Source organism: Eutrigla gurnardus (assembly GCF_963514095.1).
Source record: "Eutrigla gurnardus genome assembly, chromosome: 2".
Taxonomy (NCBI): domain Eukaryota; kingdom Metazoa; phylum Chordata; class Actinopteri; order Perciformes; family Triglidae; genus Eutrigla; species Eutrigla gurnardus.
The window spans coordinates 31,666,346-31,689,549 of NC_139916.1; the positions used below are offsets into that span (position 1 = coordinate 31,666,346).

Genomic DNA, 23,204 nt, shown 5'->3' on the forward strand with positions numbered 1-23,204 from the left:
CATTTTCTTTATTTTCTGAGCCCAATAGATGGCGCTCTCTGTTCAACAAAGGTTTGAAGGCCGATATATTTCCATTGCTTTCAAACCTTTGTTGAACAGAGAGCGCCATCTATTGGGCTCAGAAAATAAAGAAAATGCTTCACGAAGCTTCATTTGGACATCACTATACTATACTACTACCAACACCAAATGCAGTTGGAAACCAAGGGCCTGGGCTGCACGTGATTTCTGCCTAAAAGCCTATTAAGGCAGTTTTTTTTCACCACTGTCGCTGTTACGCTTGCCCCTGGGTGATGTTGGGACTTTGAAATCTCTGGAAGACTCTGAAAATTTTTAGCGTATTCTAGTCCTGCTCAATGTGTTAAGTGTCCTGAGATGCCTTCTGTTGTGATTTGACACTATAAATACAATTTTATTGAAAAATTGAATTGAAAAGAGAGCAGGCCACAGCAGGATGAAGCATGTCTTGAGCTGCATTCTTTCAAAATCCGACACCTTCCTACATGTTTGTGAGGAGGTGTGGATGTTTTTTTTCGTACAATCAGAAAATAATATTTTATTATTCTGATTCACAGCTTTGTACTCACTAACGGCACTCCCTCTGTTCATTTACTCTCTAGCTTTCTCGACCAATGTTGCACTGATGGTTCGCTCTCTGGCTCATTGCGCAAGAGAGAAGGGATGATTTTTCAATGCTGTGTTTACAAACAGCAGCTGAGAATGTGACTACATATTAAATATTTCACTACATTAGAGTGTGTAATCTGTCTCATCTGTGTAAATTTGATAAATTACTTTGTGTGGCTATGATGTTATTCTTGGTCTGAAGACAGCATGCTTCTCCACACGTCCAACAGGATAACTTATGTATTTCGGGGACAGAAATGACGCACAACAATACACTAACACAAAATGTCTGCATGTGGGACGAGCTGAAAGAAACGTAGCGCATTGAGAGAATGGACACCGCTCTTTTCAATTATACATGAAGCAGAAGGAACCAAATCAACTGTGCAAGGCATTGTTATGGCATGAATAAATAGTGCATAATTGATACAGGCTCTCTTACATTGTGCGTCCCTGTTTGCAAATCTCCATGTGGAGTTATGATGCGAAGCAGGTCAGGGGATCTGAGGAATACAGTGTCACTGATCTAATGATGCACACTGTTAATGCTTTATGTAAATGGTCACCGTTGGCTCCACTAGGATTACATGTATCAATGCAAATCACCATTGTTACACTACAAGAAAAGATGGTGCTCCCTTTAAAGTAGGGAATGTGTATACTTCATATCAGCAGTATGACTGGGTATGGTTTCAAAACATTATGAAGTCAGTACCGACACCAGTGATACTGGCACCAGTACCCAGAAAGTGAAACAAACACCAGTACCCTGACTGTGATACGGACACCAGTACCCTGAAAGTGTCACGCCGCGGTGAGGTTTGTCTTGTCTTGGTTTTTGTCTTGTCTTGTGAAGTCTAACTCCTCTCTCGTTTCAGGTCACTTGCCCTTCCTCATGTGTTCCCGGTCTGACGTCATCCCTGATTCCTGATTGTTTCCACCTGTTTCCCATTATCCCTCTTTGTATTTAAGTCCGCGTCTCCCCTTGTCTTGTGCCAGTGAGTATATGTATATATATATATATATATATTGGCATAACTGACTCTGCTCTCACCTGGTTTACATCATACCTGACAAATCGCACCTTTCAGGTCACATGGAATGGCTCTATGTCCAAACCCTGTTCTCTGGACACGGGTGTCCCTCAAGGCTCAGTATTAGGACCGCTTCTGTTCTCACTATACACCAGATCACTAGGTTCTGTTATCACATCGCATGGATTCTCCTACCATTGCTACGCAGATGACACCCAGCTGTTCCTCTCTTTTCCCCCGTCCTCTGACACCCACATTGCAACTCGCATCTCGGACTGTCTGGCTGACATCTCTGTCTGGACAACTGCACATCACCTCAAGCTTAACCTGAATAAAACCGAACTCCTCTTCATCCCAGGGAAAGACTGCCCTCGCATGGACCTGTCGGTCACTGTCGAGGGCATCACAGTATTGCCGTCGTCAACTGCGAGGAACCTGGGTGTAATCCTCGATGACCAACTATCCTGCACCCCCAACATCACTGCTGTGGCCCGATCCTGCAGATTTGCCCTCTACAATATCCGCAGGATTCAGACCCTCCTCACAAAGGATGCAACGCAACTCTTGGTCCAAGCACTGGTCATCTCCCGCCTTGACTACTGCAACTCTCTCCTGGCCGGACTCCCGGCCTCTGCGATTAAACAATTGCAGCGTATCCAGAACGCTGCAGCACGCCTTATCTTCAATCTACCCAAATTCTCCCATGTGACCCCCCCTCCTCCGTGACCTCCACTGGCTCCCTGTTGCAGCACGCATCCAATTCAAGACGATGACACTGGCCTTCAGGGCCATCAATGGAACAGCACCCATCTACCTTCAAACACTGGTCAAACCTCATGCCCCAAAGCGAGCACTTCGCTCCTCTACTTCAGCTGGCCGGCTGGTACCACCATCGCTGAAATCAAACAAATGTCGCTCAGCAAAGTCCAGACTCTTCTCTGTTCTGGCGCCTCAGTGGTGGAACGAACTCCCGACTAATGTCAGGACAGCTGAGTCATTTGCCATTTTCCGAAAAAGGCTCAAGACTCACCTGTTCAGACTTCACCTCGACTAGCATGACCCACTAACAGCCCCCCCCCAAAAAAAAAAAAAAACCCTTACCTATAGCACTCTGATCGTAGCACTGTTGCTCTTGAAGTACTAGTTTACTCAGATGAGGACCTAACACTTGTTCTATTTTTAGCTCTTACTTTATCGGCAATGATACGTTGTGGTTTCCTTGTTTCCTTCTTTTGACAAATGTACTTATTGTAAGTCGCTTTGGACAAAAGCGTCTGCTAAATGACCTAAATGTAAATGTATATACAGTATATATATATATATCAATGATATCAACTGTTTAAATTATTATATTTTACTTTAACAGTGATGGAAGTCCGAGATGCGTCGCATGTGTCTTCGAAGCCAGCCATGCTAAAGCAAAAATTTGATAAGAAAGGACTTACAAACATAAGACCCATCCAAGTCATAAGCATTGCATGCCCGATAGAAAACACATCATAAAAAGATAAAGCTTCTTCTGCATCAAATAACCAATGATAACATGTTAGATAAATAGGCTACTGAAACCCACAAAGGGTGCAGTCAGACAACCAAATACACAATTGTAATGATGAAGATGACATATAGGAAAGTATGTCCTCCATTTTTCTCATGTCATCAAATATTTCTCAAATACATGAGTCAATAATAGGAGTGAAATAGCTCCAGGATTATTATTATTATTGTTTCACAATATTGTCAAACCCCCGCGGAATATTGCCAAAAGCAGCCCAACCTTTGTCTACAAGCCCAACTTCATCAAAAGTAGCCCAGTTGGGCAGAAACCAGTTCAATCTGGCACCACTGCCTTGAATATCAGGGCAAAACAAATGTGAGTTAACATGATTCAATCTGAAATGGGATTATGTTCACCACTATGACACAGGTCTCAAGTATAACGTTTGAACTTTTTTTTTTAACACAAATGGTACATATACGCTGCATGGTGGTGTAGTGGGTAGCACTGTTGCCTCACAGCGAGAGGGTCCCGGGTTTGAATCCCGGTTTGGGTTCCTTCTGTGTGGAGACTGCATGTTCACTCCAGCTCTGAGCAGGTGTTTATGTAGAGTTCACCGACAGCTCGGAGGAGGGGCTTTTTCTCTTATGGACAGATGGCTGCCATTGGCAATCAAAATCAAACCCAGCTGGTCACTCCAGTAAGAGACATTCAATTTTGGTGGAGGTGTTGCAGGTAATAGACACAATAATGTATAATAATAATGAGCGAAAACACAATAAATAAGGTTTATTAAAGGTCATACAGTAGAGCAAATATTCTGTCTATTCTCAGCGTCATTTAAAGAGCTGTCAATGCCCACAGTGTTTAATTTTTTCTCTTTTTTTATGTTCCTCCTGGGGAATCATCCACCCATCCATTGTTGATGGCGCCCGCCACAAATTCACTCATTTTCACTCAGACCTGTTACAGCTGTGAATGTAGCAGTTAGCCTGAAATCAGCAACTGAGAGTGTCAGACCCTGTTACAGCTGTGAATGTAGCAGTTAGCCTGACATTAGCAACTGAGTGTCAGACCCCGTTACAGCTGTGAATGTAGCAGTTAGCCTGACATTAGCAACAGAGAGAGTCAGACCCCGTTACAGCTGTGAATGTCGCAGTTAGCCTGACATTAGCAACTGGCTCAGGGATAATGTTTATTAAAAAAAAAAAAAAAAACCTCTGGCTCAGTCGCAAGAAAAAACTCTTAAGGTGGGTTGATCTTTTAAGTTGGGCTGATCTTTAAGGTGGACCAGCATTATTCTCCTTTCAGTGACAAGCTGTTCCTCAGAGTCTCTGAGCTTTTTGAGCTTTAATATTTATTTTAACTGTGTAACTGACAGCAGATTAAACAGTTAAGTATTTATATCTCTACTGCAAACTCTACTATCAGGAAAACACAAAGTTGATGTTGTTTTCAAAGTTTTTGTTATAACTTTAATGGTAAGTATTGACTTTGAAATTCAAATATTTCTCCTCAGTCTGATAAAAAGTGCATTGGTGCATCTCGATTTGCAGAGGCTTCACATTCTGATGCATACGTCTGTCGTTCCGTTCCCACAACAATAAACAGAGTGAATGGGATATTTTTCATATTTACGAATAGTGATAAATCCTGATTAATCCACAGCTACCTTGTGATTAATCTGATTTATAACATTACATCTGGGTAGCTATTTGTAAACATTACAATTTACTCGGGCAAAATTGTCCCTGTGAGTCAGAGGGTGAGGACCTCAGTGATCCAGAGGATGAGAATGATGGTGATTATGTTCCTCCTCCAAGTGAAGTTGTACCACCACCGCCAAAGAAACGCAAGAACAGACCTTTTAAGGTCTCTTCAGACCTCTATCAAACCCCTCCTGCAAAGTGCAAACCAAGAAAGTGGGTCAAGAAGGACATCACAGCTTTCACTGGGCCTGAGCTTGTATTCTCAGTTCAAGAGTCAGTCTAGACGCCATTTGCCTATTTCACAAGGCTCTTCACTGGCTAGATGATTGAACACATAACTGAGCAGACTAACCTGTACTCAGTACAACAGAATGGGACATCTATCAACACCACAACTGCTGACATTGAGGGTTTTATTTTGTCTGTTTTGCTGTATGAGTGTTTTTGAATTTCCCTCTCTGGAGGATTACTGGGCCTGTGAGCATGCTTCCCATCAGTGGCTGATACCATGTCAGTGAAGCGCTTCAAAGTGCTCAGAAGATTTGTCCACTTTAGTGACAACTTCCAGATGGAAGGCAGCACTGACTGCATCCATGACTTTATTCTTTACCAAGGGGCCACAACATTCTTCAAACTACAAGAGGAAGAGCATGCACTTGGAAGACCTCCTCCTAGGCGCCAAAGTTGTCTCAATACCATCACTAAACAATGAAGCAACTTTGGTGTTCTATGACAATTTCTTTACCAGCTTCAACTTGGTGAAGGTGCTGCACACCGACTGGGGACTGAGAAGTGTTGGAACCGTCAGGGCAAACCGCTCAGGTAATGCTCTTTCAGTGATGTATTAATCATGGTGCAATCACCACCACACACATGCACGCATGAATGTGCACACACACCATACATGTAGTTGCATAGTGTAGGTCACCCACAGGTATATGGAGTATACCCACCTATCAGCCAAAAAGCCATTGGAATATAGAGAACACTTACGTCTTCCTCTGTAACCTACCCATGTACCTTGTAGTACACCACCTTATCAACACCACTTGTGTATCTCCTACCTGAATGGGTCATCTAGAGAAAAAAAAACTGAAAAGTTGCTTAATGTGCAGTCAGGTACACAGTCTTACAAAAAAATCCTATTTTGCAAATGCATTTGTTAGTGTGACTGTTAAAGGGTTGGGCCCACTCACACTAGGGCCGAAGCACGACTGACCCCCCTCCCGTCCCGCCGGCCTGCACTCACACTGCTCCAAGCCCAAGGCCTGACCATGATTCCCTCTTGTACATAAACGTCCTAATATGAAACACGCATGGTTTTACGTCATTCCAAAGGGGCGCCGTCAGAGTCATTACAACAGAGAACACAGAGAACATGACTAGAGCTTTACTGACAAGTCGCAGTATTTTGAGAGTGGAGCGGATCTTTGACAGAGTGCAGCGCGCCTTTTTAAAAGGACGGCTCACCGCCCGATGTCCTGGTCCAATTTCCCTCTGGTACAGCTCACACCACAAATCTGAAGCATGCCCACACCCAACCCAGAATCAACAGTATTTTCAGTCACGGTTGAAACAATTATTGTATTATTATTAGGGCCGGGACTTTAACGTTAAAAAAATCACGCTTTTTAATCGCACTTATTTTTGCACCGCAGAACTTTTCTCACTGGATGAGTTTCAGGCGGACCGATTATACTGGAGCACCAACTAGCATTCATGACTTCAGACAACAACAAACCACAGTGGACATGAACGCAGAAGCTGATGAGACCGCTTTGGTTAGCCCCGTGGATGGGAAATTTTGTTATAAAAAATGGACGGATGGAAGCGTCGATAAGAGCATAGTTGTGTGCAAGCTATGCAACAAGGAATTTGCATATCACCGCAGCACATCGAGCCTCAAGTATCACCTTAATGCAAAACATATAGCAGCTAGCATGGTAGCTAGCGTCAGAGGGTTAACCCTCGCCAACAGAGAGATGTTTTCCAATAGTCAGGGTTTCCAATGTTCTGAATGTACTTGAAGGTATTGTGTTTTACTTAAAAAAACAAAGTGTTATAGTTTACAGAAGGTCTACCTATCTATAGGCTACTTGAATTTCTGAAATTTACTACTAAATATGCTATTGCTACACTTAATGACAAAAATTGCACTGGTCTGTTGGACTTGGTTGAACAAAAATAAACAATATTTTGTTGCTTAAGCTTATGTATTCAGTCATTATTCGATGGTACACTAAAAATCAATGTGAAAAAATTACTTCTCACTGTTCTCAGGTCAAATATTTATATGCGATTAAATGCGATTAATTTCGATTAATGAATTACAAAGCCTCTAATTAATTAGATACATTTTTTTAATCGAGTCCCGGCCCTAATTATTATTATTATATGTCATGTCCACGCTGCATACCCGTGCTTTTGCTTGTGCAAAATTCCAGGTTCTTTGACTAGCGTGATGCTCCATACCATGCCCAAGCACACCTCTTCCGCCAGGGCCAAGGAAGTGGACCTGCTTGAGCACGCTACGGAGCATCACGCTAGTCAAAGAACCTGGAATTTTGGGCTCAAATGTGTTTACTGTTATAGCAGGCTAACTTCCATGTCTAGTAAACACAATTACTGCAAGTGGTGGACTCACTGAGGTGAGGTTATCCAGTAATGACTACCAGAGTCTTAACATTACACCGATGTTGTCACTTGACTGAAAACTTTGTTCCATTTTGAACATTTACCCATTTGTACCGAATGCGCAGCATTGCCCCTTCCGCAAAGCTGAGTCTCCTGTGTGGTGCATCACTGCCATTCACGTGCGCTTTTTTACACGCACGTTTATGCCTGATTGATTAGCGTTGTTGTCGACAAATCGCACATCACGCTGCGCAGCATCCAGTATGAATGGGTTAAAGCAGTGGAATTAGCCAGCTGTCTGCTAGTTAGAGAGCTTGCTAATTCCACCATTCATACATCCTACATCCTACTCGAGGCAGCAGACGTGGAGGAGGAGTTGCAGCCATTTTTGATTCAAGCCTGTCAATCAATCCAAAACCAAAACTAAATTATAACTCATTTGAGAGTCTGATTCTCAGCCTTTCGCACCCAAACTGGAAAACAATGCAGCCAATTCTGTTTGTTATTGTGTATCATGCTCCTGGTCCATACTCTGAATTCCTATCTGAATTCTCTGAGTTGCTATCAAGTTTAGTCCTTAAATCAGATAAAGTAATTATTGTGGGGGATTTTAATGTCCATGTGGACGTTGTAAATGACAGCCTTAGTGTAGCATTTACTTCCTTAATAGATTCTATTGGCTTCAGTCAGAGTGTACAGAAACCAACTCACTGTCATAGCCACACTCTCGACCTCGTCTTATCGTATGGCGTTGAAATCGAAAACTTAATAATCTTTCCTCAAAATTCTTCTTTATCTGACCATTACTTGATAACCTTTGACTTATTGCTGCTGGACTTCGCTCCTCTAGGAAAAAGCTACTACTCTCGGTGTCTATCGGATAGAGCAGTAGCTAAGTTTAAGGAAGTAATTCCGCCAGTCTTGAGTTCGCTTCCATGTCTTAATGAAACGGAGGACTTCTATGTTAATCTTAGTCCCTCCCAGATCGATTCTCTTATAGATGAATCTGGAAGCCTACTGCGAACGACTCTCGACTCTGTTGCTCCGCTAAAACAGAAAACTATAAAGCATAGGAAGTTAGCTCCCTGGTATAACTCCCAAACTCGTAAATTAAAACAAAAATTGCGTAAACTTGAAACCATCTGGTGCTCCACCAAACTGGAAGAATCCCGCCTAGTTTGGCAGGACTGTCTTAAAATGTATAAGAAGGCTCTCCGTAATGCCAGAGCAGCCTACTACTCATCTTTAATAGAGGAAAATAAAAACAGCCCTAGATTTCTTTTCAGTACTGTAGCCAGGCTGACAAAGAGTCACAGCTCTACTGAGCCATGCATTCCTAGAGATCTTAGTAGTAACGACTTTATGAACTTTTTTTAATGATAAAATTCTAGCAATCCGCGACACGTTACCCTCAAACTCAGGAGTTTTAGAACTAGCATTAAGACCTGATATATATTTAGACTGCTTTTCTCCAATCAACCTAAACCAACTAACATCAATGATCTCTTCTTCTAAACCTTCAACCTGTCTCCTAGACCCGATACCAACCAGGCTACTGAAAGAAGTCTTACCCTTAGTTAGCGCGTCACTATTAGATATGATCAATGTGTCTTTATTAACAGGCTATGTGCCACAGTCATTTAAAGTAGCTGTAATTAAACCTCTTCTTAAGAAGCCTACTCTAGATCCAGGGGTTTCATCAAACTACAGACCAATATCAAATCTTCCTTTTCTCTCTAAGATCCTTGAGAAAGTAGTCGCCAATCAGCTGTGTGACTTTGTCAACAATAACAGTCTACTTGAGGACTTCCAGTCAGGATTTAGAGTACATCATAGTACAGAGACAGCTCTGGTGAAAATTACAAATGACCTTCTTAAGGACTGGTTTCTGTACTTGTTCTGCTAGATCTTAGTGCTGCGTTCGACACCATTAACCATGAGATTCCAATATGTAGACTGGAAAAATTAATTGGCATCAAAGGAACCGCACTAAGCTGGTTTAAGTCCTATTTATCCAATCGATCTCAGTTTGTGCATGTCAATGAAAAATCCTCCAGGCACACTGAAGTTAAATACTGTGTTCCTCAAGGTTCTGTGCTCGGACCAATTCTTTTCAACCTATATATGCTTCCTTTAGGCAACATTATTAGAGGACACTCTATAAACTTCCATTGTTATGCTGATGATACTCAGTTATATCTATCGATCAAGCCTGAACAAACCAATCAGCTAGTTAAACTCCAGGCATGTGTTGATGACATAAAATCCTGGATGACCTGCAATTTCCTGATGTTAAACTCAGATAAAACGGAAGTTATTGTACTTGGGCCTAAACTCCTCCGAAGCTCGCTTTCTAAAGATATAGCGACTATTGATGGGATTGCCATCGCCTCAAATGCTACTGTAAGAAACCTTGGAGTGAACCTCTTTGATCAGGACCTGTCCTTTGACTCGCATATTAAACAAACTACGAGGACAGCCTACTTTCACCTGCGTAACTTTACTAAAATTAGGCCGATGCCGTCCATGCATTTGTTACCTCAAGGCTGGACTATTGTAATTCTTTATTATCAGGCTGCTCTAATAAATCTCTTAAATCTCTCCAGCTGGTCCAGAATGCTGCAGCTCGTGTTCTGACTAAAACCAGAAGAAGGGATCACATTTCTCCTGTATTAGCTTCTCTGCACTGGCTCCCAGTAAAATCCATAATAGAATTTAAAATCCTTCTCCTCACTTACAAGGCTCTTAATGGACAGGCACCATCATATCTTAAAGAGCTCATTAAACCCTACTGTCCTCCTAGAGCACTACGCTCTCAGAATAAAGGGTTACTCGTAGTTCCTAAAGTCTCCAAAATTAGAACAGGGGCCAGAGCTTTCAGCCATCAAGCTCCTCTTCTGTGGAACCGTCTTCCGGTTCTGGTTCGTGAGGCAGACACTGTTCCCACATTTAAGAGTAGGCTTAAAACCTTCTCTTTGACACCGCTTATAGCTAGGGCTGGCTCAGGTTTGCCCTGAGCCAGCTCTTGATTAAGCTGCTATAGGCCTAGACTGCTGGGGGATTATAGTGGCACACTGAGCCTCTCTCTCTCTCTCTCTCTCTCTCTCGCGCTCTCACTGCATGAAAAGTCGGATTTTCGTCCCTGTAAACGCCCGAAAATCTCCCTAATTTTCGGGAGTTAACGACAATTTACAGGCTGCGAACGCCGCGTTCGTCTGTGCCGAAAATTGTCGGAAACGAACCACAGCGAAGGCTCTAATTAGCATATGAATAGCGGCGAAACCCCGCCTGGCCAGAGATGGCTTGAATATCCTCACTCAGGATTGGATGAAACCACTAGTTTTAAACAAGTATAATCGCTCGTGATTGGTTGGCAGATCTGGTCATTATAGATGTAAAGCCAACCCACGTTGGTAGATCTGTCACTATTGGTCAACCTGATGAGTCATTATAAATGTAAACCCCACCCCCGTTGGCAGATGTGTTACTATTGGTCACACTGGGTCTTTTAAACAAGAATAATCACTAGTGATTGGTTAGCAGATCTATCACTATATATATATATATATATATATACATATATACATATATATATATATACATACATACACACACACATATATATATATATACATATGTTTATATATATATATATGTATATTTATACATACACACATTTATTTTTATTTATTTATATATTTATAAATATAAATATGAATGAATTAATTGAGGAAAGGAAAAATTGCCAGGAGGAAGTATTCAAAGAAAGAGCTTTATTGACAACACAACACACAACTGTACAAATTTGCCCACACAACAAACAAATGAACTGGCGACATTCTGTCCCAATTTGGTCAATTTTACAGCCGCCTGCGGTGCGTGGCCCTGTACTTGGGAGTCTTCTCTAATCGCGACTGTAGAGTCGCACAGAGCTCGGTGAGCTCCTGGCTACGAGAGGATGGAGGTCGCACAATCCATCCAGACACCCCGCCAACGACGCCGTCCTCCTCATCAGACATCATGTCTGTGGTGGCGCACTTCCAACGGTCCGCCTCATCGCCAGCAAGCACACTCCGTCTCGCTTCCAGCAGCTGTAAAACAATCAATAAAGACAATCAGTACTGCGCGATGCACTGCGCATGGACACAAAACATCTATTAATGCACCTGAAAAATAGGTTTAGGTAGGTTTGGTCACATTGACCAAAAACGGATCTAATAAGTCTTACCCTCTTTCTCCTGGAACGACTCCGAGCTGAACTCTTCACAGCTTCCGCCTGCGATGCGAGATCAGGCTGTGTGTGTCTGAAGCTCCTGCGTACCGTTTCATAGAATGTCTTACAGGCAGCTGGAAAACAATTAAATGAGTGGTATGAATACAGTTAAGATCGGTATCTACTGTTAACGCATCTATTTCCTTATACAGCAGAATGAAAGCATATTCTTTAAATCGTACCCTTACTCCGGTTCGTAGCGCCTACAATTCGTCTCCGAGTTGTGAAGACGGCGTACTGCTTCCTGTAAAAGACCAACATACACTTAACAAAGCAACTTAACGTTACACTGGTTCCTCTCTCTCTTTCTTTTACAAGGCTACTATGCTACTTTTAGCTTGGACTATTAGCGTTTAAGCTACTTTTAGCTTGGGCTTGCTTTGCTAATTTTAGCTTAGCTAGCAGTCACCGAACATATTCTTACCGCAATCATCCTGAGAGTCTCCAGCAGTCCTGGGACATCCTGAGAGTCTCCAGCAGTCCTGGATATAAGAATTATAACATTTAAACCACATTTTCTTAAGTGAAGCCTCTCAGAGCAGCATCCCTCCTGCCGGTGAACGTCTCGTCATCGTTCCCCCCACTGAATGAGGCGCCCGGTGTCTGCCGTCCCTTTAGCGGACAACGGTGCACGGCGTTATTAATCACCGTTAGTAAATATATAACCACGGTTTAACATAAGCACTATATTATTAGTTAACGTCGGTAAAAACGGCACATTTTCCGCTTCGCTTGCGCTCGCTAACCCCTAAATGGTAAATTAGCGTCAGTAGGCTAGCCGGCTGGAAGGACCTTCGATTCGTAACGTTAACGTACAATTCCAACAACAATAAAGTAACGTTCATTATCAATACGATTTAAAAGTCAGCTGGAAACGTAAAAGTCATGTTACAGTATACTTACATGTGTACGCGGTTTGTGTCGGGCTGTCGCCAGAATCACCGAAGTCGTCCGCCATTATCCAAAACTTGTGAAGTCAGACGAGCCGCAATGCATTTTGGGAAGTTGAGTAGATTTAGCAAGGTCTGCTGTACTCAGAAATTCTTGCCAATGCAGTATACATCCGGGCATTTCTCGCGTACACAAATTCACATACTATTGTATGTGAACGCACTACGTACTCAAATTTACGTCACAATTAAGTACGAGTAGGACGTTAGTATGGCATTTCGAACACAGCCGAGATCTATGATCTATGAACCCATCCTTGACCCTCAGAACTACGACCAGCCATTATAAAGCAGTTTATAGTTGTTAATGTTGTGTCAAAAGGTACTGCATTTAAACATGTTACTGCGCAAGTTTCCTGGCTTCATCCCCATCCGGACAGACATTTTTATGGAAAGCCAATAGAAGTTTGGAGCTTGCAGGGAACAGACACGTCATACCCAGCATCATTTCTGCCTGTTGAGCGCATTGCTGGGAGATGTGTGGTTAACACATCCACTGTGCATTTAAGCACAGAAAGGGTCACTGTAGTCATGCCACTATGCACAGTGGTTGAGCTCTAGGAGACTGTGATGTTGTTTGCATGAATGTACATTTTACCTTTGTGGCAAAGCCTGTTTAAAAGTAATTGTTGAAGCAAATTGTTTTGTGTATCTTTGAATGAAGATGAAATTAAGTTATATCTTTGAATGAAGATGAACTGAAGTTAACACCTTTCAGAAAAATGTCACCTGGGGGAAAACTCCCCCTGCTACCCTAATTTGCATTTGTATAGCTCACAGCATTTTCATTTACATGTTAAAGCCTCCCCTAGGATTACGGGGAGGGGGGTCATGGGGGGACAACTGCCAAGCAAGGCCCACGTCAATTCCCGGCAATTTACGTCAGTTTTCGGTGTTTCCTGCAAATTGCCGTTTGCAGTCGTAAACCTGAACTTCCACGTCAATTTACAGGGCCGCTAACTGACGAAAATCCCACTTTTCATGCAGTGTCTCTCTGTGTATGTTCCCCCGGAGTCCCTGTGCTCTCTTGCCTAGCAGGTCTCCCTGGACCGTGGTGGAACCTGATCCGGACTGCACCGATGTTGTGGTCTTGTTTGCCTCTTACCGCCAGTATTTTTAATTAAAGTTAATTGACTAAAATCTGCATCTCTACTTTCACTAACTTGACTACTCCCGGGATCACTCCCGGGAGTCTGGCTATGCTTTCTGGTCCGGCAGAGTCCACTGAGATCCTGACCGATGCAGACTGCTAACTGGCGTGATGCTAGAAACACCACATTGTAGCTCCACCTGCCTGCTGTGTGACTGCTCAACTACTCCTGCTTTGGAGTCTACGGCGATGTGGTTGGGATGGATCCATCTCGGCGTGGCTGTGCCTGCTGCCATGGACTACTACTGTTGATACTATTGCTTCTGTTAATACCACCACTACTGTTAATGCTACTACTACCATACTACCAACACCAAATGCAGTTGGAACCCAAGGGCCTGGGCTGCACAAGATTTCTGCCTAAAAGCCTATTAAGGCAGTTTTTTTTCGCCATTGTCGCTGTAACACTTGCCCCTGGGTGATGTTGGGACTTTGATATTGTGTTGACTCTTGAAATTTTTAGCGTATTCTAGTCCTGCTCAATGTGTTAAGTGTCCTGAGATGACTTCTGTTGTGATTGACACTATAAATAAAATAAAATTTAATTTAATTGAATACATTGGTTACAGGAAATGAGCTGAGCAGCAAGCTGGTCCTGCCATCTCACTACCTGCTGCTCTACAGAAGGACAATCTAGCTAGCTACCTAGCTCACTATCTGGGTAACTAGCTAACCAGCCAGACATCCATCTCCAGAGCTGCGTCCTGTCTTCCTGGCGAGCTGTGACATCACTCTGACGTCACTCTGACACTGACACTGACGTGTGGTGTCATCATAACAAATAACAACAATCATGACGTCTTTTGTAATTGACTACTGAAAACAGTTTGTCTCTTTTACACTCAGAAATAATGTGTTAAATTTGTACCTTTAAAGGGTCCAACAGCTCGTCACTATTGTTCCCCTCAACATGGGAACATTTATGTACCCTGGGGTAAAAAAATTGACTTATATGCTCGAGGTACTAAAATGTACCCTTTGAAATGGTGCAAATGTGTTCTCTAGAGGGTACTGCCCCAGTGACAAACCATTTCTACCTCATGCTGGCAAATTTGTTCTCAATACAACACAAAATAGTCAAAAAATATTTCATCCCATTTATTTATCTGGGAAAATATTACAGATATATTACAATATTAAATCATTGCATCTTAAAAACATGTCATTACAAAATGGTACAATTGTTATAAAACACAGTAACACTGCATTTAAAACCCAACAATTTTCAACCCAAAACAATAGATCACATTTCTAAATCCCCTCAGCTTCAAACACTTCTCAGGGTAACATACAACTTCCCATCAATATGGTACAAGTCAAGGGACTGAGAGTCCATTTCTTGTCCTGGTTTGATTACACTCCAGTCCTGATCAACTTTGACTATGAATGCATGCAGGTGTGAATCATAAAGTTGGGACAAGAAGCTTACCACACAGAAGCCACAGTGTGTTAATATTTAAAACATATTTGATCAGGAAAAAAGAGTAATATCCTCTGCAAAAATGAAAACATCTTTACATGCATATTCATGCATGTCATTAATGACCCCTGAAACACACTGCATGTTTTAAAATGCATCTTCACTCCCCTGTACATCAGCAAAGACATCTCTGTAGCTCAAGTGGGAGAGATGAAAGTAGGGATGTGAATTTGTCCTTTCACATTCTCAAATCACCAATAATGTTAGTTTGGGAAAACTCCCAGCATTGTCGTATCTAGTGCCGCCACTTAAAGTTTTTGCTACATTCTCTACATTTTAGAATAAAGCTACAAAGATTTTCTTTAAAGTTTCTAAATAATGCATCCATTTTAGGTGGTAGGCTACATCATGAAGTGGTCCACTTTCTCTTTGAAGATGAGGGGCAAGTAAGCTTCTGTAAGAGATGATGAAATAGGTCTTTAAAGTAAATCCAACCCTATGACACTACCAAAATGAGTACTTTGTTCTATCCATTAACCTGAAGGTAGTGGTAAGAAAACAACAAAAACTCATAAAATGACAAGTCTTTCAAGCAAAGTCCTGACAATATTATTACTGTGCTTATGAATACCAAAATAAAACAGTAGTATACCTGGTAGATCTTCTGCTAGCAGTCCTCCCTAGCTTCAGAATAAAGTTTGGCCAATGTGGATTTTCCTTCCACCAGCTTGCTCACCTTTGGCACTATGCGGGTGAAGCCCTCTTTCAGCGACCGCACATGTTCACAGCAGATGGATGATCCCGTCAACCTCTTCCCACAGCTGAAAGAGTTAATAGAGAGGGGAAAGCCATCGCTCATTTAACCAAGTAATCTTAACATTCAAGCACAAGACCAGTACCAACGGATTTGTCTTGCATTCCTCACATTAACTTTACTGTTCCAGGTGGTATGGTATGTTTACACTGACATTAACTATCAGCTTTTAACAGCTGAAAATCGACTTAAAGTACTGCAAATCATATCACTTATGCCTGAAGGTGTTCTCAGGAACGGGTATTTCCTCAGTGCATCCTCAACTATCATGCCATCCACGATCTCTTTCAACGCCATACAAATGTTCGCTGCATGCAGTCTTTGACCACAGAGCTGTCTGGTTGCATCTTTTCATACTGCATTATGTAGATCATGCACATGCCTCTCAATAGAGGTTGCATCCTCACCAATTCCAGCAGGCACCTGCTGGAATTAAAAACAGAAAACTAAAACTGCAGAAGCGCATTTGAACTAGAATTTTGCCACCATAATAACATTAATATGCAAGTTCACCAAAGGATTAATCAACTAATGACAAAATAATCAATAGAATTATTCATAAAAAATAGCCGCTATTGAACTTAACCTTTTTACAGACAGCTACGGTAAAATACTATTGTGGACAATAACTTTTTGTAATAAGTGCACGAAGCTACATGAAACTACTCATCCCTGCCACAGATCTGCGACAGGTTCCTGCAGCTTCAGTGGACTCTCCCGTTCTTCTGTGCCCAAACTTTTCCTTACTTCTTTTCACCTCATCGTCATCAATCAAAAGTGCACGCTCCGCTTTGAATTTGCGCTTGAGGGATTGATGCCAGGTATGCTAATACAAACAATAAAGAAAGGATAACTTATAAAATAATAAACATATCCAAGACAAGTTTAACACATGCATTGCTGTATTCAGTCATTAAATTGTTTGCATTACATCAGACAATATACATCACCATAATTCCAAAACTACCAAACTTTGTAACTTACAGTACATAGCCATTTCCCTCCAGATCCTTGAGAAAAGGGTACTTCGCAATAAGTGCTTTAAGTACTTGCACATATTCTGCAATAGTAGGATACCTGTGAGATAGAATAAATGAAAGAATAGCACTATGAATACTTAACCACATAACTGCTATTTAAATATCATAACTGTTAATGTTCATCATGGGATGGGCCTTGAGCTTCCAGGTAGGAGCAAATTTGGCTATGCAACTTAACAGCTTGAAGTATATTACTAAAGCAATGACAGAGTGACACTGTAGCAAATTCATGGGACATTTTTGACTCACATTGTGTATTCTAACATTGCTTCATGGAGAACACAAATTATCCTATGTCGATCTCTGGATGACTTCTGACATGCTTCTTGTTTTCAAGCCTGGTCTGAAGATCTCTTGGTAAAGGAGGAATAACGAACACAACAGAAAGTAGTGGAATATGGCTAAATACATTTAATCAAGTGATACAAATTTGAGGTTTCCATGTTATGCTACTTCATAGCCTACTTCTACTCCACAATATCTCAAGAGGCCAATTCGAACTTTAAAATCAACTTCATCTGTCTGAAAGTGAACTGTAGATAGAACTACCCAGCAATGTCTATATAATTTAAAATTAGTTTTACGTTAAAACCATCTAAGGGAGTAAAAACAAAAATACAGATAAATGTAGCAGTAAAATTAATCAAAAACCATCACCCAGAAAAAATCTATATCATGTTATCTGTCAATCAACACTCTATCACACTCTCTATCCATGTCCTTGTCTGAAAGAATTGAGAGAAAAAGAGAGAGAGAAAGAGAGAGAAAGATTATAATAGTCACTTTTCTGAAGATACAAAAAGCATGAAGTGAGTAAATTTAATACATCTTGAACTATAAGCAAAATTACCTTCAGTGTTGGGAAGGTTCTACCTTCTACATTAACTAGTTCAAAGTCAGTTCACAAATTTTAAATGAACTAGTTCAGTTCATACAGTAGTTCAGAAAATGAACACGTTCATAGTTTTTTTCCCCAATATGTTGTATATTGTTTTTAGAAATGATTGCCACAGCCCACATAGAACCACAGACAGCAATTGTTTGATCAGTTTAACACTGAAACTGCAGGTCTCCAACAACTGCAGAACCAGGTTGTCCAGCTGCAGCTGGGAGGTGAAGACAGCGGACAGCTACTGTACGCCGTTAATGTGATTTGGTTGGTAGAGGATCTGTTTCGTGTTGCCAGATTGGGTGTTTTTCCGCTACATATTAAGGCCTCCTTACGGTGTGTTGCGGTAACGTTAACGAACGTTAGCTACATAAGTTACAAAATCAGTTCCATTCAGGAACACAAAACCAACAAGATAAAGGTAACGTTAGAAGACACAAGAGATAGTCTCAAAAAACACATCTTTGGTAATGTTAACCTGTTATTTTTTAAAATAAAGTTTAATGTCCAACTAGCTAGCGATGCTCGCTAACAGCTTAGTCACTTTGGTTTATTCAATTTTGGCAAAAGGCTGCATAGACCATATTAAACACTATATCTTCAACCTTCCAGTTCAATTTAAAATTAACTTACCTCTGAATCTCTGGGCCTCTGACTCTGTCACGTCTATTCCAGCCTGCTCCAGATTTGTTAGGAGCTCCTCAGTGGGGAAGTCCGTCTTTGACGTTGAGGTTTGACTGTCCGTAGTGCAGTTGATGCGCTGCAGCGTAAAGAATGTGCATGCGTGCGCCCTTATGGGTCATACAGGCCCTTCATCATTGGGGTTTGACGCTGATCCTTGTTCTTCATCATCGTTATCTCCAGGATACATTGAGGCTTTTCACTGTCAAATTTTAATATCGCAGTCTCAAGCTGGCTTCAGCTAAATATTGGTGATGTGCAATATCACCGATTTTGTTTCTGATCCAGTTGTGATATTGCTGATACCAATAGGATACCCATATTTTGTACAAAAGCTTTGTGTTAAGATAACAAAATGGTTATGATTAATTAATTAATAATTTTGTGTGCAATGTTATGTTTAGTCCTACTTTATTGTTGAATTCACTGCTGTTCTCTGGGTTCACTGGAACCTTGGGTTTAAGAATAAGAGTGTAAATGAACTAAATTTCCAAATTCTGATGCACAAACCATACCATCCAAACTGTATTAGTGGCACCAACAGTCTCACATTGTCATTGTACCCATTTGTGGGAAAAATGGTACAGATGTGGACCCCTGATAATTTTGGAACTTATATGTACCCTTTTAACCCCCAAAAAATAGTACATGCAAGTACCATATGGAACAAGTGGGAACCTGTGAGGGTACATCGCAAGCAGTTGTACCCTTTTTCTGACAGTGTACTCCCGTTCTATTCCTGTGCCGCTGACCCTGAACTCTGCTCTAGTTGCTGGAAGGACGGGACAATCTACTAAAGCTGTAGCTCAATCAAAAATGCAAAGAACAGAACTCCAAAATTGTTTTACAACTACAAATTAGAGGAATGGAATGGAATGATGTATGCTATGTTGAGGAATGGATGTATTAATTATAACAACCAAATGCAGTGTTTCAAAATGGCACTTATTCCAGTGACAGCTGCTTGCTCGACACACAAACACACACACACACACACAGAGAAGATGCCTCTTCTAAGCTCTCAAGCTACTTGCTTGCAATCCAGTCAACACCCCGATGAAAGGTACATTTGCATTTAGCACTTGTCCTTGCATGTTCAAAACATTTTAAGACATGCCTGTCTTAGCCTGTCAGCTCTGGTTAGCTAACGTGACATGTTGAAGTCCGGTGAGAAAGCTAGTAGCTATGATAGCACGAACCAAGTCTACACAACCTTAGCTCCATAGGCAGGGAGAATTATATCCCAGCATATAGCTTCTCCTAACCTGAGCACCAGAGTAATCAGCCAGGATAAATGAAAACACCTGTCTGCACTGAAATATACTGAAATTAAACTAACATCGTACTTTCAGTGTTTTTTTTATAATTGACACACTTTTGACACCTCTAAATAATTGTACTATGACTACACTTTCTGTAAATATAGGATATAGATATAGGAAATATATTTTTTTAAGTGACAGTTCAGTGTAATTACTAATGTGTCGCCTAGTTATATCAACTTTATTGTTAAATATATTTTATGACTTTAATGTTGTAGCTGGTAAAGGCATTCTTCATAATAATTATATACTTCTTCATAATACATCACAGTTTATTATAGTCAAATTATATTTTGAATTAATAAGCTGCAAAGTAACCAATGTTACCATATAACTGGGTAAATGGAGGTAAAAGTACAATATTTCCCTCTGAGATGTAGTGGACTAGAACATATAAAGTCACATGAATCATACAAGTATTCAACTACAACAACTACAACTACAGTACTTGATTAGTCTGAATAAATAGTCACCATTGTTTTAAGAACAGGTTGTTTGATTCGGCGTCTGGTTCGCCGCGGGCGGGCCGACATTATGCATTTACTGCAAAGAGTACGACCAGCGCCTGACTGGGAATGCTGCTTTGACTGTCCAGCATCATCGCTCAGAATTGTAACTTTAAAAAAGCACCAGGCAGCCACAAACCGCAGCAGTGAGTCAGAACAGTGAGGATTCATAAATGATAATCATATTAAACACAGCTTATAATATCAACAACAAAGAAGAACATTTAAGTTTATTTTCAAACAATTGAGGTTAGTGTGATGTTGTTTGTTGAGATTTAAATGAAGAAAAACATTTATTTTAAAAAATTATATTTATTCCTGTATATAGTTATTTACATCATGTGTTAAAAAATGACCAGTGTATATGAGAACTGTAACGAAAGTGTATTATTCCAGTGAAATAAGGTGCAGTGAAACATTTTGGGTGCACCTAAATGAAACGCACCAGTGTGACCAATGTAAACGTTAGTCTGGAGCCCCGTAGATTGATCTTTTTTTCTTGTTTTGGTTATTTTCGTTTGGCCTTTTGCCTTCATTCAGAGAGGACAGTGTGACAGTGAAAGGGGGAGGGGGTGACACACCGGCCTGATTGGAACCCGGGCCGCTGCATTGAGGACTAAGCCTCAGTACATGGGGCGCCAACTCTACCGACTGAGCTATCCGGCGTCCATAGATCAACGTGACATCATGACTTTTCGTAAATATACAGGCCACTGCCTGTGGCGTGTTGTCTGTGCGCAATTCCAGCTATTCGCGTGTATGTGTACGTTCTGAGCGAAACAACCCATCACATCCGTGTGTTTGTCAGCGCCCTCTAGCGAAACGACCCATCACATCCGTGTGTATGTAAACGCCATTTAGGGTTAGGGTTCGGCGTTGATAAACACGCGAAAAGGCGATTGTGCGTAGTGATAACACGCCATAATGGCATACGAGTTGGCGTGTCATACATACGCCGATTCATGAGATGAGTCTGCGTAGATTGACAAATTGTACAAAGATCTAGAAAAGGAAGAGGTCGACGTCCTCTATCTTGTAGCTGTACTGTTACCACCAGCCTCATCTGACGTGGAGTCACAAGTGATTTCCTGAGACTAAAGGTCCATCTGTGATATGCTGCCCACCATTCAATGTAAAATCCACAATATGGTTGTATGCTTTCCATCACATTTCAATAATCATGGAAGTCCTGGAAACTGTCACAAAATCAAGTTTTTAGATGCAAAAAAAAAGTTCAATAGATTAAAAAGACTTCCATAGCACCAAAAAAAAAGCGTAATTCAAATATGCAAAGGCCATACTATCCATCAAGTGGAGCCTAGTGTCCGATGACACTGCAGTAAAGCACACAGTGTAAATCTCCGCAACAGCTGCCTCCAACATAGAAATGATCACGTTCAGTTGCTCACACAATTCATGTTTATGGTCTCAGAAGAGATGGGAGAGCTTATTTTCAACCTGCTGGAACATGCATTATTCAAGCTCATTCTTTAAGAAAAGTGCTTTCAAAACGCCCTTCGCTGTGGTGGAGGGGATGAAGAGCATTAGCCCCCTTTGTGAATATGCATATCATGATAACAGTAAAGCTAAACGCAGCGTTGAATGGGCTGGCCACTTCACACTGCATTCTGCTACTATCTCTTTGAGGGTTTGGATGAGAGTCTTTGATCAAGACCACAAAGTATAAGGAGAAAATCATCGGCACCGGCAGGAAGTCTAAACCCCCTAGTGGCCTCATTGTGTGTATTACACATAATGGAACCAAATGTGAGTGGAGATCCTTCAGTCTGGGGATGTGTGTATAAGTGACATTTAAAGTCTGAATATTCAGCTCAGTATCATATAGGCTAATATCACGCCAAGGAACAAGCAGATATGAACTATTATAATTATTATTACTTATATTGAAACTTTTTTTCATATAGCAGAAATAAAAATACAAATTCCTCATAATCATGAATTAATACAGTGATGTTGTTAGGCCTATTTTAGGGGGGCTTTAATTTTTCATTATTTTATTTTTTTTGTCTTTATTTTCACAACAATCTCATAATGATGAAATGGTATATAGTTTTAGGATTATAGCATCGTGGTCTGGAGAAAGACTATACTTTAGAAAGAAGTATTTCTGTAAAGGCTATTTCTCTTTTTGTCACTGTATCCTCATTTACCTGGAATAAATACAGAATCAATACATATAAATACAGTTATATGGGTAAAGTTCATATGTATATTGTCAGATTTCACTGTGACCTTTAAACCCAGTCTTGGTTTATTCTACTGTATACTTTATGACAGAATCACACTCTGATTGAACCAATCAGAGGACAGTTACTGTGTAATTAAAGTCCATTCTTTAGACCTGCAGCTGATCTAATGGAGAGAGGAATTAGATACGCTATCACTTTAAGACACATTTACATCATCAGGTTCTAAGCATGCAGCTTTAATGTATCTAAAAGTTAACATGACAGTAACTCTTGTTCAACACAAGACAATAGAAGAAGTCTGTTGCTTTTAACTTGTTACTAGCTTCTCCTGGGGGGGGTCTTTAAATCCGAGTGACATCCCTGAATTAATATCCTGCTCAAATCTTAACGAATCATCAGACACTTCGGCATGGAGAAGTAGCCAAGATACAGCTGGAGAGATGAAAT

At 41.0% G+C, this 23,204-nt stretch overlaps 1 protein-coding gene across 2 annotated transcripts in view; it reads right to left on the minus strand.

Annotated features, from left to right (window-relative positions):
* fhit (fragile histidine triad diadenosine triphosphatase) overlaps window positions 1-23,204 on the minus strand; it is a 533,523-nt gene that overhangs the window by 509,771 nt on the left and 548 nt on the right. The window lies entirely within an intron of this gene.